Source organism: Balaenoptera acutorostrata, chromosome 2 (assembly GCF_949987535.1).
Source record: "Balaenoptera acutorostrata chromosome 2, mBalAcu1.1, whole genome shotgun sequence".
Taxonomy (NCBI): domain Eukaryota; kingdom Metazoa; phylum Chordata; class Mammalia; order Artiodactyla; family Balaenopteridae; genus Balaenoptera; species Balaenoptera acutorostrata.
In genome coordinates, this window is record NC_080065.1 from 102,467,729 (window position 1) to 102,484,837 (window position 17,109).

The window sequence follows — 17,109 nt, forward strand, 5'->3', positions numbered from 1 at the left end:
ATTCTGGTAAGAAACATTTTACCGGGTACTTCAACTTGTCAAAAATAAACGGACTGGCAAGTATGAAAACATGCATTGTCATTTATGTTAAACATTGCAGTGAAAATACTGAATTTTCATTGTCTTTTAAAATTACTGTGCCCACAGAAACATTTTACACATAAAAATTATGGAAATGGTAATAAGGATGTTGAGTCTGTTTTTAAAAATGAGCTTAATAGAGAAATTAAGAGAATTTAAAATCAATAAAATGAAACATCAGTCAATATCCATCCCACTGGATGCTTGAATTCCTTTTTTGATGTACCTGGTGGGTGTTTGTGCCGCCTTTTCTTGGTTACCTCTAGTGATAGAGAACTCTGTTTTTCCGAAGGCAGGGAGGGACTTTCGTAGGAAAACAGGCTGTGCTAAGTGTTACATAATTGAGTGTAATGATGAAATATGTTTTCTGGTATAATCTGTTGATTTTTTTGTTTTTGCTTAATGAAGCAGGAGAGATTAAATTCCTCCTGTAGAGTTGGTTCAAATTGTTTTCAACAAACTTATGGTTACTGAACGGGAAAGGGGGGTGGGGGAGAGGGATAAATTAGGAGGTTGGGATTAACATATACACCCCACTATATATAAAATAGATAACCAACAAGGACCTACTGTATAGCACAGGGAACTATACTCAATATTTTGTAATAACCTATAAGGGAAAAGAATCTGAAAAAAATAGATATATATGTATGTATAACTGAATCACTGTGCTGTACACCTGAAACCAATACAACATTGTAAATCAACTATATTTCAATTGAAAAAAAAGATACATTGTACAACACAGAGAATATAGCCAGTATTTTGTAGTAACTGTAAATAGAAAATAACCTTTAAAAATTGTATAAAAGTAAAAGAATTAAAAATTTTTTTCAAAAGAACTAATAAAAATAAATAAATACATAAATATATAAAATCAAGCCACACCCCGCCAAAAAAAACCCCACAAACAAATCCTTTTCAAAAGGGAAGGAATATGAACTAAGGGGAACAATGTTAGCCTTGGAGTCAGGAGGCCAATCCCAACTTCACACAGTGGTGGGTCTGAGAGCCAGTCCTGTGATTCCTGAGCATCCCTCCTCTTGGCTGTTTTCTTGGTGCATCTCTTGGGGTTGTTTTAAGAGTTAGATGAAAATGAATGTGAAATATGTTTTTTTAATAGATCTTTATTGGAGTATAATTGCTTCACAATACTGTGTTAGTTTCTTTTGCACACCAAAGTGAATCAGCCATATGCATACACATGTCCCCATATCCCCTCCCTCTTGAGCCTCCCTCCCACCCTCCCTATCCCACCCCTCTAGGTCATCGCAGAGCACCGAGCTGACCTCCCTGTGCTATGCTGCTGCTTCCCACTAGCTAACTGTGAAATATGTTTTAATAAGACCACTTTATAGTTCTGTGCTTTATGAGTCATTAAATTGGGAGAGACAATGCTCTAAATGTAGTCAGATGAGTGTAGAGTTCAGTGATGCAGGAGCTTTGCTTACTTATACAGGGGTTGTCAGGCCCTGGAGCACTTGCAGGCAAGAGTTTGTCTGTGTGGGGGTGTGGGGTGGGTCCTGGTTGTCAAAGTTCTGATGCCAGGAGAGGGAGCACGTGTTCCAGTCTACCTGCAGATGGGTTGGATCTTTCTTTCTGGTAGGAGATGCTCCCAGCTTCCCTTCCCTGAAGCTCTCTGTCCCAGATTCATTCCATCAGCCCCTGGGGACCCCCTACAACATATTGGCTGGTTCCCTTGAGGGCTGAGGTCCTGATCTGATTTCAGCAGGTTGATCATGGCTTTGGGACCCCACCCAGCTCTGTTCACTTTTCCTAGGGTGAGACTTTACTCCTCATCTGATGGTGAAGGGCCTGCCCTTATGGGGCAGATTTCTGGGACTCACCCATTACCCATCTGCTTTCTATCATTGCTGGCTTAGTTGTCTCAACCGTATCTTCTATGTTTTGGATTGGATTCACCTAATACCAAACCATTTCCCAAACATGCCTCTGTTTTCTAAACTTCTGAGACAGTATGTCTTAGACCTGTGGTTTTCAAAATATGGTCTCTGCAGGCTCTTCAATAAGTGGTGCTGGGAAAACTGGACAGCTACGTGTGAAGGAATGAAATTAGAACACTCCCTAACACTGTACACAAAAATAAACTCAAAATGGATAAAAGACCTAAATGTAAAACTGGATACTATAAAACTCTTAGAGGAAAACAAGAAGAACACTCTTTGACATAAATCACAGCAAGATGTTTTTGACCCACCTCCTAGAGTAATGGAAATAAAAACAAAAATAAACAAATGTGACCTAATGAAACTTAAAAGCTTTTGCATAGCAAAGGAAACCATAAACAAGACAAAAAGACAGCCCTCAGAATAGGAGAAAATATTTGCTAACTAAGCAAGGGATTAATCTCCAAAATATACAAACAGCTCATGCAGCTCAATATCAAAAAAACAAACAACCCAATCCAAAAATGGGCAGAAGACCTAAATAGACATTTCTCCAAAGAAGACATACAGATGGCCAACAAATGCATGGAAAGATGCTCAGCATCACTAATTATTAGAGAAATGCAAATCAAAACTACAATGAGGTATCACCTCACACCAGTTAGAATGAGCATCATCAGAAAATCTACAAACAACAAATGCTGGAGAGGGTGTGGAGAAAAGGGAACCCTCTTGCACTGTCGGTGGGAATGTAAATTGATACAACCACTATGGAGAACAGTATGGAGCTTCCTCAAAAAACTAAAAATAGAATTACCATATGACCCAGCAACCCCACTACTGGGCATGCAGCCTGAGAAAACCATAATTCAAAAAGAGTCATGTACCACAATGTTCATTGAAGCTCTATTTACAATAGCCAGGTCATGGAAGCAACCTAAATGCCCATAGACAGACGAATGGATAAAGAAGAAGTGGTATATATATACAATGGAATATTACTCAGCCATAAAAAGGAACAAAATTGGGTCATTTGTAGAGATGTGGATGGACCTAGAGACTGTCATACAGAGCGAAGTAAGTCAGAAAGAGAAAAACAAATATCGTATATTAATGCATATATGTGGAATCTAGAAAAATGTTACAGATGAACTGGTTTGCAAGGCAGAAATAAAGACACAGATGTAGAGAACAAATGTAGGGACACCAAGGGGGGAAAGAGGGGTGGTGGGATGAATTGGGAGATTGGGATTGACATATATACACAAATATGTATAAAATAGGTAATTAATGAGAACCTGCTGTATAGCACAGGGAACTCCACTTCGCTGTACAGTAGAAACTAACACAACATTGTAAAACAACTGTACCCCAATTAAAAACAAACAAAAAACAAACAAAAAAACTAAAAGTAAAAAAAATGAAAACAAAATATGGTCTCTGGACCAGCAGTATTCGTGTCTCCTGGGAATTTGTTAGAGAGGCAAGTTTTGGGGCCCAACTTCAGACCTACTGTATCAGAAGCTCTTAGGATAAGGTCTCGCAATCTCCCTCCAGGGGATTCTGGTGCACATTACTGTTTACGCACCCCGTCCTGGACTGTCTGGTTGCCCTCCGTGAAGGCAGATTAGGCCACTTCATCTCCCCCTCCTCCCTGTACTAGTCCGAGAGTAGAATTTCTGCCTGGGGTCAGGTTTCACTCTATCTCTACCATCCTGTTGCTCAAATCCATCAAAAGGATCATGATTATTTCTACATATAAATAGTCCAGGTTAAGTAAGATTACCATGGGAGCATAACGAGCCACGTATTCTGGTGCTGTGATTTACAGACATCCATCCTGACCTGAACTAACTGGGTACTAATTCTGCAATGGCAGACAACATGCAATTTTTTAAAAAACAAAAGAAATGCCACAGGAGGGAGTGGTGGGGATGGTGGAGGAGCTCAAGGGTTTGAAGTCCGCTAGGATATTACCCTATATCACACTTAGGATAACTTCCCTGTACTTCCTTTTTCTTTCCTCTTATTTTTTCCTTCTGTTCTAGTTCTGATTTTCTTTCTTACAGGAGCAGATGAGTAGTTTGACAATGCTACTGGCTAATGAAAAGAAGAGAGCATTACCTTATTTATAGACTTTGGGCATTACTACCTAGCGGCTTAAATGTGAAAGCTGAGGTATGTCTTCATGATTGCTACTTAATTTTCTCAGGAATAACTAAGTAGGAGCTACAACATCTTTGTTTAGCAGCTATGGTTTTCATTAAATTTAATTAAGTCTCCCAGAAGCTTTAAATTTAGGGTAACTTCAAAATTCTGGTGGCTTCTGCTAAGTATAATTATATTCGCTTTACAGCTGCCATGGTTTGGGAAAGCTGGCCTGTCAGACTTAAAAATCTTTAACAAGTTCACCAGTACTTTGGTTTCAGAGAGTCCATTTCCAAGCTCAGCCCTCCCTTCCCTCTCTCCTTTCCTCCCTCCCTCACTCCCTCTTTCTTTCTTCCCCTTTTGCAGAAGGCTGTGGCTAATGTGAACTTAGCAAAAGCTGCCCAGTTATGCTTACAACCTCACTAATGAGTTGAGGTCAACATTTCTGAGGTTACTTTTGCCAGAAGGATTCTAAGACAGTCTTGGTTGACCACTGGGGTAAGTTGGGGTCCCTGAGTTCACTAGATTCTGTGTCCAAAGAACCAAGTGGACACAAGGCCTGGAGAGGATGAGAACAAGGGTCTGAGGCTGCCTTAATGGCAAACACTCACTGCCAGATTGGAAGGAGACTTAAGTGCCTGGAGCTCCCCCTCACCTTCTGTTTAATCCTTTTTCCTTTGAAATAAGTACATCCTTTTTAAATCTAGATTTAGAAGGGACTGTGCAAATTTGCTCTGAAGGTAGTGCAGTAACATTGCAGAAAGCCTTTTGATGTAACCATCAGTGTTTTCCAAATGACAAACTGTGTCATGAGAAGGAATTTGCTCCAGGTCGGTTTTCTGAACCCTCACCTGTGCAGTCCTGCAAACTGAGGTGGGCATAGGGAGGAGGAGGAGGAGGAAGAGGAGTTATTAAACAGCTACAGTGTGCAAAACTGGTCCTCCAGGCTCCAAGATTTTCATACCTCTTCCTCAGAGGTCCCAGAACAATTGCATTTTTGTACTTGTGCTGTAGTTTCATATCAACATTTTTCTCGCCTAGCTAAGAGTATAATGTATCATTGCAAAGGTAATGAGAGAAGGTTGTCAGGAGTTTGATGAAGTTCAAAATTGTTTTTGTACTCTTGATATCAGCTACACTTCCCTGGGTCTGAACACAGATTATCCAGGTCAATTCTATTTCTTTCGAAGTAAACAATTTTCAAGTTGCAAGCAGATGCCTGTACCACTTGTGTACATTCTATTTGATTCCAGCTGTAATCCTGGGCACATTTAATGACATGCATAATTGTTATGATGATCTGTTGTCACTGGGGATAAATATCAAGCAGTTGAATAATTTGCCTTAATTAGTACTGTTTTAATACAGCTAAACAAACCAAATGTTTTTAAGTTTTGTTTCCCTTTGATAGTTGTTCAGTATCTATAATCATATTACTATAATCATTTTTTCTATATTATTAGTTTTCCTGCTATCCATACAAAATAGAAATATTTCTCTCCAGTTCAGGATTGAATATGGACTGGATGTTAGATGATATCAAGGAATTTTATTAAGGGTAGCAGTGGTGTAGTGCTTATGTAAGAAAATGTTCTTACGTTATAGAAATGCACACTGAATCATGTAGGACTGAAGTGATATGCTAGTTGATTATACTATTCTTTTGTACATATTTGAACATTTTCATGATAAAAAACTCATGGATTGGAAGAATTAATATTGTTAAAATGACCATACCATCCAAGGTAATCTACAGATTTGATGAAATCCCTATTAAAACACCACTGGCATTTTTCACATGACTGGAATAAATAATTCTAAATTTTGTATAGAAACACAAAAGACCCTGAATAGCCAAAACAATCTTAAGAAAAAAAGAACAAAACAAGAGGTATCATCATACTCCCTGAGTTCAAGCTAAACTACAAAGCTTTAGTCATCAAAACAGTATTGCGCTGGCACAAACACAGGGACATAGATGAATGGAACAGAATAGAGAGCCCAGAAATGAACTCACACTTACATGGGCAATTAATCTATGACAAAGGAGGCAAGAAGATAGAATGGGAAAAAAGACAGCCTCTTCAATAAATGGTGTTGGGAAAACTGGACTACTTTCTCACACCTTATACAAAAATAAACTCAAAATGGATTAAAAACTTAAATGTAAGACCTGAAACCATAAAACTCCTAGAAGAAAACATAGGTAGTATGTTCTTTGACATTGGTCTTAGCACTATTTCTTTGGATATGTCTCCTCAGGCCAGGGAAACAAAAGCAGAAATAAACAAATGGGACTACATCAAACTAAAAAGCTTTTGTACAGTGAAGGAAACTATCAACAAAATGAAAAGACTGCCTATTGAATGGGAGAAGATATTTGCAAATGATATATCCAATAAGGGGTTAATATCCAAAATATACAAAGAATTCATACAATTCAATATCAAAAAAACAAACCACCCAATGAAAAAAGGGGCAGAGGACCTGAATAGAAATTTTTCCAAAGAAGACAAATAGATGGCCAACAGACACATGAAAAGATGCTCAACATCACTAATCACCAAGGAAATGTAAATCAAAGCCACAGTGAGATACCACCACCTCACACCTGCCAGAATGGCTATCAAAAAAACAACAAATAAAAACTGTTGGTGAGGATGTGGAGAAAAGTGAATCCTTGTGCACTGTTGGTGGGGATGGAAATTGGTGCAGCCACTATGGAAAAGAGTATGGAGTTTCCTCAGAAAAATAAAAAGAAAAATAATGTATGATCCAGCAATTCTACTTCTGGGTAGTTATTCAGAGAAAATGAAAAATTAGTTCAAAAAGATGTATGTACTTCACTGTTCATTGTAGCATTATATACAATAGCCAGGTTATGGAAGCAACCTAAGTGCCCATGAATAGATGAATGGATAAAGAATATGTGGTATATATACACACACACACACACACACACACACACACACACACACACACACAATGGAATATTACTCAGCCATAAAAAAGAATGAAATCTTGCTATTTGTGACAACATGGATGGACCTAGAGGGTATTATGCTAAGTGAAAAAAGTCAGACAGAGAAAGACAAATACTGTATGATTTCCCTTTATGTGAAACCTAAAAAACAAGACAAATGAACCAACATAGCAAACCAGGAACAGAATCATAGATACAGAGAACAAATGGGTGGTTGCCAGAGGGGAGGGAAGAAGGGGGATGAGAGAAATAGGTGAAGGAGATTAAGAAATATGAACTTCCAGTTACAAAATAAATGAGTCACAAGTATGAAATGTTCAGTGTGGGGAATATAGTCAATAATAATGTAATATCTTTGTATGGTGACAGATGGCAACTAGACTTATTGTGGTGATCATTTTGAATGTATAGAAATATTGAATCACTATGTTGTGTAATGGGAACTAACATAGTGCTGTAGGTCAATAATACTTCAAAACCGAACAAACTCATAGAATAAGAGATCAGATTTGTGGTTACCAGAGGCAGGGGTGAGGAGAGGGGGCATCTGAAGGTGGTAACAAGGTACAAACTTCCAGTTATAAAATAAATAAGTACTAGGGATGTAATGCTCAACATGATACATATGATTAACACTGCTGTATGTTATATATGAAAGTTGTTAAAGTAAACCCTAAGAGTTCTCATCACAAGGAAAAAATTTTTTCTTTTATTTTGTATCTATATGAGGTGATGGTTGTCACTAAACTTATTGTGGTAATAATTTCATGATGTAGAAGAGGCAGATCTTTACGCTGTACACCTTAAACGTAGTTAGTGCTGTATGTCAATTATATCTCAATAACATTGGAAGGAAAAAAAAATTAGCCCCCTCATACACGTGCACGCCATAATGCAAAGCTACCGCATTTGATCCGCACACACAGAGTGATCCCGACCCCCTCTGCCCAGTTTGAAAAGATGAGCAAGGAAGCCTAGAAAATGCTAGGGTTACTCTGCAGTCCTTGCGACAACCAGAAACACCCCCATGTGTCCAAATGAGCCTAGGAGGCTGGCATCTGAGTACTTGGTGCAGGGCTGGGTGGGGTCAAAGGGTGGGAAAGGAAAGGAAACCCTCTGCATTCAGGCTGAGACTGCACGAGATATTCGTGCTGGGGGAAGAAGGGCTCCAGTCCCTGAGGCTGTGTTTCTGGGGCACTGCTGTCCTGTGGCTCTTGCCTCCTACCCATCACATTCCCCTCCATTTCCAGAAAGTGGTTCTTAGGTGCTCCCTACAAACTCCATCTACTTGCTGATGGCTAAAATCCCCGTAAGGGGAGAAAGCATTTCAATCTCTAATCCATGATAAGATATATAAAAGTAAACACCTGGTTGAGATGAAGCATTGGCATTCATTTACCCTGAGGTCTCATCAGTCAACAAGTGTTAAGTGTGGAAATGAGAGCTTTTCCTAACGAGAGGGGAAGAAGGTGGTGAGGATGGTGCCTGGAAAGTGGAATAGGCCGCTCCTGACTCATTCTGGTCTGTGTGTGGACTGACAGAGGCCCTCCTTGCTTCTGTGGCCTCTGGCGCCTGACGTAGGGAAGACCCTGAGGGAAAGCCCTGAGGTGTGCTTCTGAAGCAAGAAGCCTTCCTGTTCTATTTGGCCAATGGAAATCAATTTCATTGCTCTACAGTATGAGGTTTTCCTTTTTCCAAATGTGACAGGGGAAGAGGCCTTAGAGGTTCAGAGACGGCAAGTGTAAATTAGGGAGCTAGAACCAGACAATGGCAAGCATGGCTGACACGTGTCCTCCATCTACTTAGGTGCTAGGATGGCGACATCATTTTGGCTATTTTAACCACTGAGTTTTCCTCTCTGACTCTGTTACGTGGAGACTGGGCTGCACAAGTGAAACAGGTGATCTCTGATACCTAATACAGTGTGTTTTTACCTTGTATTAACAAGGTGCTTTTAAATCCTTGCTCTTTACCATAAATTAATTGTAGTTGTTAATATGCTTTGGCATTGTCTTAAATCATTGTGTTAGCTGTGAGAAGATCATTCAGAAAGGGTTTTTTTTTGTTTTTTTTTTGTTTTGATAAAGATTACCCATGATTGCTCCCTGAACTATCTCACATACAGTATTAGACATAAGGTAATCTGTACATGATTTTGCTCCATGACCAAAAAAACAGTGCTTTGTGCAAACCTGCTTTGTGCCAGGGACTCTAATAGAGCCTAAGCTATGTTTTAAGTGTCTTGTAAATGGCTTGGAGTGCAGAGGAATAAATTAAGATGACTCTAAGGGGATGTGAGTCCAGCCACATTCTCACCTTTCCTGCTCTTATGCTTTCTCTATTGCAGTCGTTAGTCTACTGAGGACGTGTTTTTACCTCTCAGAATTGTTCACGAGCTATTAAAGTGTTTGCAATAAGAGAGGCTAATACCAGATTGCCCCCTCCCTCTGAGTATGGAGAGGTTTTAAAATGAAGAGGGACTTACTGACTTGCTAGTAAATGTTGAACTCTTAAAAGTGCTTTAGAGAAATCATGACCTGGTGAGCAGTTGGCATCTGCCTTCGGAAAAGGAGCTAAGTTTTTCCTTCATTGGGCTTTTATCCGAATCAGAAGATCAGTAACAGTGATGTGATACTGAGACAAGGGCAACAGTGCTCTAGTAATGAAGCAGAGGGAATGTGGAAAATTCTGAAAATCTTGGCAAGGGAAAAGGATCCAGGATCCAGAATCCAGAAGGCCACAGAATCAGTAGCAGTGACTTTAGCAAGTGATTATGGAATCCAGGATCTCTAGAGTAGGTGAGGGCTGCAAATGAATTCTTGAGGGTTTTAGCTGTTTTTCTAACCTTTTTAACCTTAAAGTTGGTGTGTGTTGAGAAAAGTCAGTATCTTTCCAGATTGGAGGTTAGTGCAGAGGGATTTATGCAGCGGTTTTCAGGTCGTGGTCATGGCATCAGCGGCATCAGCATCATCCAGGAAATTGCTAGAAATGCAAATTCTTGGGCCCAGATCAGACCTACTGAATCAGCAGTTTGCTTTAACAAGTTTCCAGGTGATTCTGATGCCTGCTTAAGTAGGAGAGCCACCTGTCTACATCCTTTCAGTGGATCCCACCCATAGGTGTGTGGGATTTCCAGAACTCTTTGTGAATCGGTGAGATTGGAGCTTGGTTTGTAAGCTCTCGTGTAGTGAATGAGTAAATAGGAGGTTGAGTTTTGGCAGCTAAAGTTGGCCACAGATTTAAGAACAAAATTTCTTTTTCTAAAAATCTGGAGATATTTTGCCTCTTCAGTACAAAATATTCCTGAAACTAAGAAGGAAAGTACTGACTTAAAATGGAAAAGGAAAAAAGGGTGATTCTGGGAAACACCAGGACACACACCTGACTGGTTATTAGTTGACAATATGAAAATCACTGTGCCCCAAAGAAAACTTATTTGATGATATTAAATGAAATTTTATCCAAATGAAAGCATATGAAAAGGAAATATGGATGGATAATTACCATGAAATTGTTGAATTTCAGTAAAGGCAATTTTTCATTTGTAGAAATGACATTTTTAACTCTGTACCAGCTCAGAGAAACCATCAGCAGGAAGAGTCATGGGAGTTTTAGTCATTTTTAGCCTTGGATCAGTTATATAACATGTTTGTGATGCGAATCAAATGGTATAAAGATTAAATATGAAGGCCCTCTTGCAAATTGTTTTATGTGTAACGTGTTCTTCACGTTAAGGTCAATTCATTCGGTAATATAAGGAATTCCAATGAGAATATGGAATTTTATGAATATTTTCTTTCATCAATGTAACAAGAATTTAAGTGACTACCATGTGGACAGCATAGTAATAGTGTTCTCACCCTTCCTCCAGACAATGTTAGGAAGAGTCAGCCACATTCAGGGGGTGGTGGTGATGGGATGAACTGGGAGATTGAGATTGATATATATACACTAATATGTATAAAATAGATAACTAATAAGAAAAAGCTGTATAAAAAAATAAATAAAATAAAATTCAAAAATTCAAAAAAAAAGAAAGAAAGAAAGAAAAAAAAAAGAGCCACATTCATATGAAGGGTGAATAAGATTTTTTGACCACAGAGATACACCGCTATGGAAAAGATACAAAATTAAAAGTAACCGAACTTTACCTCAAGCCAAACCAAGGCTTTTGAAAATGAGAACCCTTATATGCATAAAGGAGAAACCATATACAAAACTAAAAATATCACCTTAGGAATGCCTTACCTTTGAGTTACGGGGCTCTTAATTTTCTAAAATTACCCCTTCCCTTGTGTGGATATTATATGCTGAGCTAACGATTCCTTATTGAGCATCCTTTTTGGCTGAATAGCTTCCCTATCAAACTATCCCAGAATGGTCAAGACTGAAATTGATTTTTAGAAGATTGGGTGTATCAGACACTGACTAAAAAAGGATTGCCCAGTTCCTCATATGTCCACTCTATGACTTATTCTTCCCATTATATGTTTTAGAAATCAATTGTGAATCAGGTTTCCGTGAGTCATTTTTGTAAACAATAGTCTTTTGAATCTTCTTAATAAAATATGTGCTTTCTGCCACTAGATGTCTAGAAAAAAATGGAGTAATATATCTTCCTCGCAGCTCTAGTGAGGATTCTTTTATGTTAATATTCTTTTAAACAAATGAAGCTTCAGGATAAAAGTTCATTCAGCAATGTCTATGGGAAATAAATGATAAGCCACAGGCCATATTCAGAAATGCAATCAGAAAAGAAGGCTAGCTTTTAACTTAGGGCTGGTTTTTAACTTTGTGGGACATAAAGTCATCCTAGAAGGCTGGCGATAGGTAACTACATACATACATAATATTTATATATCTAACATACATATCTAACTAGGCAAAAGTACTTCTTCCCATGGCAGGCCAAAGTCAGTATGGGAAGAAAACCTTCATTGTATTTAAACAGTGAGAATATGTGAGATTAAGACTTTGGAAGGCAGAATGTGGGAATAAACGTTAAAATGAGAGGGCTTCCCTGGTGGTGCAGTGGTTGAGAGTCTGCCTGCCAATGCAGGGGACACGGGTTCGAGCCCTGGTCTGGGAAGATCCCACATGCCGTGGAGCAACTGGGCCCGTGAGCCACAATTACTGAGCCTGCGTGTCTGGAGCCTGTGCTCCGCAACAGGAGAGGCCGCGGTAGTGAGAGGCCCGCGCACCGCGATGAAGAGTGGCCCCCGCTTGCCACAACTAGAGAAAGCCCTCACACAGAAACAAAGGCCCAACACAGCCATAAATAAAAAAATAAAAAATAAAAATTAAAAAAAACGTTAAAATGAGAGGAAGAGGATCTATTATTTCAACTATAAGCCGAGTGTTTGTATACATTATATCATATAGTCCTCAAAAGAAGCTTCAAGGATAATATCTCCATTTTACAGATGAAGTACCAACAGATCAGGAATATCCTCAAGATCATGGACTAAAAATAGGGGTTTATTGTAGAAATCTTATCAAAGACCCAAATCTTCGGTGCTGGGATGGTAAAGTCCAGGCAATGCCAGAGCTCTGATGGGGTAAACAGTTGATAAAAACATACGTAAACTGACTGGCACTATTCCTCATTTACTGCCTCCTCTCAATGCTGCTATTCCCTGAGTTTACTCATAAAATCTTGGCCAAAGAAATTGTTCAAAGGAGGTGGATAAAAGTCCAGTATCCAGAATATATAAATAACTCTTACAAATCAACAATAAAGAGACAAATAATCCAAATAAAAACGGGCAAAGAATTTGAATAGACCGTTATCCAAAGAAGATATACAAATGCCAATAAGCATGTGAAAAGATGCTCAACATCATTTGTCATTAGGGAAATTCAAATCAAAACCATAATGAGATACCCCTTCATAGCCACTAGGATGTGGAGAAATTGAAACCCTTATTCATTTTGCTGATGGGGATGTAAAATGGTGTTGCCACTGTGGAAAAGTTAGGCAGTTCCTCAGATAGTTAAACATAGATTTATCACATGACCCAACCATTTGACTCCTAGTTATATACTCGGAAGAACTGAGAACATATGTCCACACAAAAACTTGTACATGAATGTTCGTTGCAGTATAATTCATAATAGCCCAAAAGTAGAAACTCAAATGTCCATCAACTAATGAATGGATGAACAAAATATGCTATATGCCTGCAATGGAATAATATTCCACCATAAAAAGGAAGAGGCACTGATATCTGCTACAACGTGGGTAAACCTTTAAAACGTTATGCTGAGTGAAAGAAGTCAGCCATAAAAGGCTACATATTGCATGATTCCATTTATGTGATTGATCCAGGATAGGAAATTTATGGAGACATAAAACAGATCAGTGAGCAAGAGAAGGAAATGGAAAATGATGACTAATGTGTATGGGTGCTCTCTTGGGGTAACAAAAATGTTCTGAAATTAAATAGTGATAATAGTTGCACATTCTTGTGAATATACTAAAAGACCAGTGAATTGTACACTTTAAAAAGGATGAGTTTGATGGTATATGAATTATATACTAATAAAAAAACCCTTTATAGCTCAATAAAGCAATAGAAAAATTAACAAAATCAAAGGCTGTTTCTTTGACTAGATAAATGAGATTGACAAACTCTAACAAAAATGTCGAGGAAAAAGAAGGTCGATAAAATTAAATATGATACAGAAAGAGAATGGTCAAATAAATACAGATACAACAGGAATATTAAAACAAATAATAAAAGATTAGAGAAACATCTCACAGTAGTATGAGCTTGATATATCAGGAATGATGACGTATCCTGCCCGTGTTCTCAAATGGCTGTGGGCTTAAGGTTTTATCTTTCCTGGGAGGGCCATGTTGGGGGTGTGAGGGTAGGGTTGGGGGGCAACAGCAATCTTTGAAGGGGCCTCAAAGGGAGAAGGAGTCCCTTTAGCCCAAATCTGCAGCAATGGGCAACCAGCGAACTGGGAAATTCCTAGCATTTCTGCCAGTGACCTGGAAGTTTTGGCTAGCCTGGGTCCTAGCATTGTTACCGTCTATAATGAAGCCCGAGTGGACAGTTACCACTAGATGGCATCACAGTGCAGCTAGCCAGGATGAATTTGAACTGTGCAACTCTGCAACTCTCGGTCCGTGGTTTAGAAGCTCGTCCTGGACACTTCATTTAGTCTCACAATTAAACATCTCTTCATTTACATGGCTAATTTCTAATGTTTGTATTCTACTTATCCAATTATGGCTTTTTCTCTACTGTGAATGACTGTATGTGAGAGAACTCAAAATGTAGATGAAGTGGATACATTCCTTGAAAAATATAAAATGTCACAACTAGCACAAATATAGAAAACTTGAATCGTACATATGAAATCAATTGAAATGGCATTTAACAACTTCCCCTCCCTGGAACCCCAAGCTTAGATTGTTTTACAGGTAAATTCTAAGAAACTTTCAAGAAACAGTTGTTTTCTAACCTACACTGGATATTCCAGACAATGGAAGAGAAGAAAAACTGCCTGACTCATCTTATGGACCCAGAGTAAGAACTAAGCTTCACAGTGTGTCTGTGAGCGCACCCTCTGCCAGGAGGGGCGGCTGCCTCAGCACCGGGCAGACATTGGAGCCTGGCCTTTGCCCACTGAGTCCAAAAATGTGTCACCAAGGTGCCAGGTTCTTCCCGCTCCCTTCTTCCTCAACCTCCCCAGCAGACGAGAGCTCCGGGTACTCAGGATGAGAGACCTCGGCTGGTGTGTGGAGACTCCAAGTCACACCAGGACCTCCTGATTAGAGGAAACTGAGGCAGAGAGAAGGGACTGCACCACTCCCTCCTAGGGCAGCTGGGTGAGAAAGCCCTTCCTTGGTCTGCGTTGAAATCTGCTTCCCTGGGGCGCTCCCTGAGAACAAGACCTGCTTGAGCCGCCCAACTGGGAAGGTAAACAACTGGCTGGGAAGAAACAGGGTCTCCTGATCTATCTGTGGTGCTAAGGTTAAAGACTGAGGTCTAGGGAGGTACTGGCTACCACACACTGGGGACTTGAAGCAGATGAAGGACAGACCAAGATAGTGAAGGGTCTTGATTGGAGGAGCCAATGGCAGCTGGGTTAGCTGTTTAGCATACAGCTGCTGTGGCTGGATAGCACAGGATATGAACGGTGTTGGGAAAATCCCATATTAGCCAGAGGCTTCTCTGTTATACTGATATCATTTGTCTATCAATCCGCATGTAGGAATTTCTGCAAGACAGACTGTATCTAGGAGTTAATTTATCCAAGACTGCACATGCTCTATGGGGAAAAAATTAAAATGTAAAGAAAAGGCATAAAGGATGATCTGAATAAATGGAGAAACATTTCCTGCTCTTGGATGAAATGACTAATATAATGAAGACGGCAATTTTCCCTAAATTATCTATAATTTCAATTCAATCCTGATAAAAATTCTGTTTGGATTTTTTGATGAATTTGATAGCCTTTACTTGAACATTTATACAGAATAATGAAAGTCCACAAATAGTACACCAATATCTTTTTAAAAATTGTAAACACATGAGAGCTATGCTCCTAACAAATGTGCGGTACAGTATTGCTAACTATAAGCAGAATGTTGTACAGCCGGTTTCCCGAACTTTTCCATAGTCAGCCAAGTTTGCAAAAGAAAAGTAAACGGAATAACATTCCCTGGCAGATATTAAGACATGCTACAAAGCCATAGTAATGAAAACAGTGTGATATTGGTACAAGGACAGACAAATCGATCAATGGAACAGAATAGAGAGCTCAATGTGATTTGTATATTGAGTGGAAATTAATATATCGTAAAGGTGGCACCACAAGTCAATGGGGAAAGGAAGGATTGTGTAGTACACTACTGGATGGACAGGCACATTATACAGAGAAGAATAAGATTGACCTTGTTATAACACTATATACAAAGGCAGATTCCAGATGAATGAAAGACCTAAATGTGAAAGTTTAAACTATCCAGTTATTAGAAGAAAATGTACAATTTCTTTGTGATCTTAAGGTGGGGAAGGATTTATTAACTAAATCCTCAAATGTGAAATCTTTAAAAAAAAAGTTGATTTCGATTACACCTGGGCAATGTTATTGTTGATACAATGATTAGAATGTTAACAGACATTATAAATAAAGTGCTAATGCCAACAAGGGACTGATATCTGAAAACTATTGCAAATTAACAAGAAAGAGGTACAAACTCTAGTGGAAAGTGGTGAAGTATGGGAAAAGAAAATTTACAGAATACATACAAAATTTTACAAGAACATATGCAAATCAAAGAATATACATTGTTTATGAAGAGGCAGAGAAATGCTGGTAGGCCATGGGGATTTACAAATATACATGTGAAGAGACAAAGGAGTTAACGAATAAATAAGAGAGGAGTCTGTGTGGACCAATAAACTGAGTCCCACCAACTGAGGCCTGTAATCTCAGTCTTCCAAGGAGACCCAAAAAGAAAAGGAAAGCAAAAAAAGATTGAAGATATCTGTCTTTTTTAAAGCTCCAAACCCACCCTTTCTTTCTAGTTTTATCCCTTGAGGCTCTGTAAATATCTTCTCATTAAATAGGTAACTTCAGAGGCTGTCTTTTTTTTTTTAACGTCTTTATTGGAGTTTAATTGCTTTACGATGTTGTGTTAGTTTCTGCTGAATAACAAAGTGAAACAGTTACATGTATCAGAGGCTGTCTTGATGATTATCTGAAGTGATGTATGTAGGGCAGCTGGCACAGAGTATATACTCAAATGCTAGTTTCCTCTTCCTCACTTTAATGCTTTCTTTTTCATCCCCCTTCCCCCTACCAGTTCTTTATTTGAACCTTCAAAAGTTTTTCACTGTTGGGTTCATTTCTGTTTTTCTCTATCGCTTTTGAAGCGTGGTCACGTATTCTCTCCTACAGGTGTGTCTCCTGATTAACCCTCTTCTGGAGATCTCATGTCTATGGATGCAGCCTGGGAGAGCACGAGGGGTT

The 17,109-nt window shown here is 38.9% G+C and overlaps 1 long non-coding RNA gene across 2 annotated transcripts in view; it reads left to right on the plus strand.

Annotated features, from left to right (window-relative positions):
- LOC103009456 (uncharacterized) overlaps positions 1-17,109 on the plus strand; it is a 64,405-nt gene that overhangs the window by 12,826 nt on the left and 34,470 nt on the right. Inside the window, exons 2-3 of one of the 2 annotated variants that reach the window (XR_009006772.1) lie at positions 4,058-4,166; positions 4,503-4,634. This is a non-coding gene — a long non-coding RNA (uncharacterized LOC103009456). Of the gene's footprint in view, positions 1-3,291; positions 4,167-4,502; positions 4,635-17,109 lie in introns of those variants that run through there. The other variant, XR_009006773.1, reaches the window with a different exon arrangement.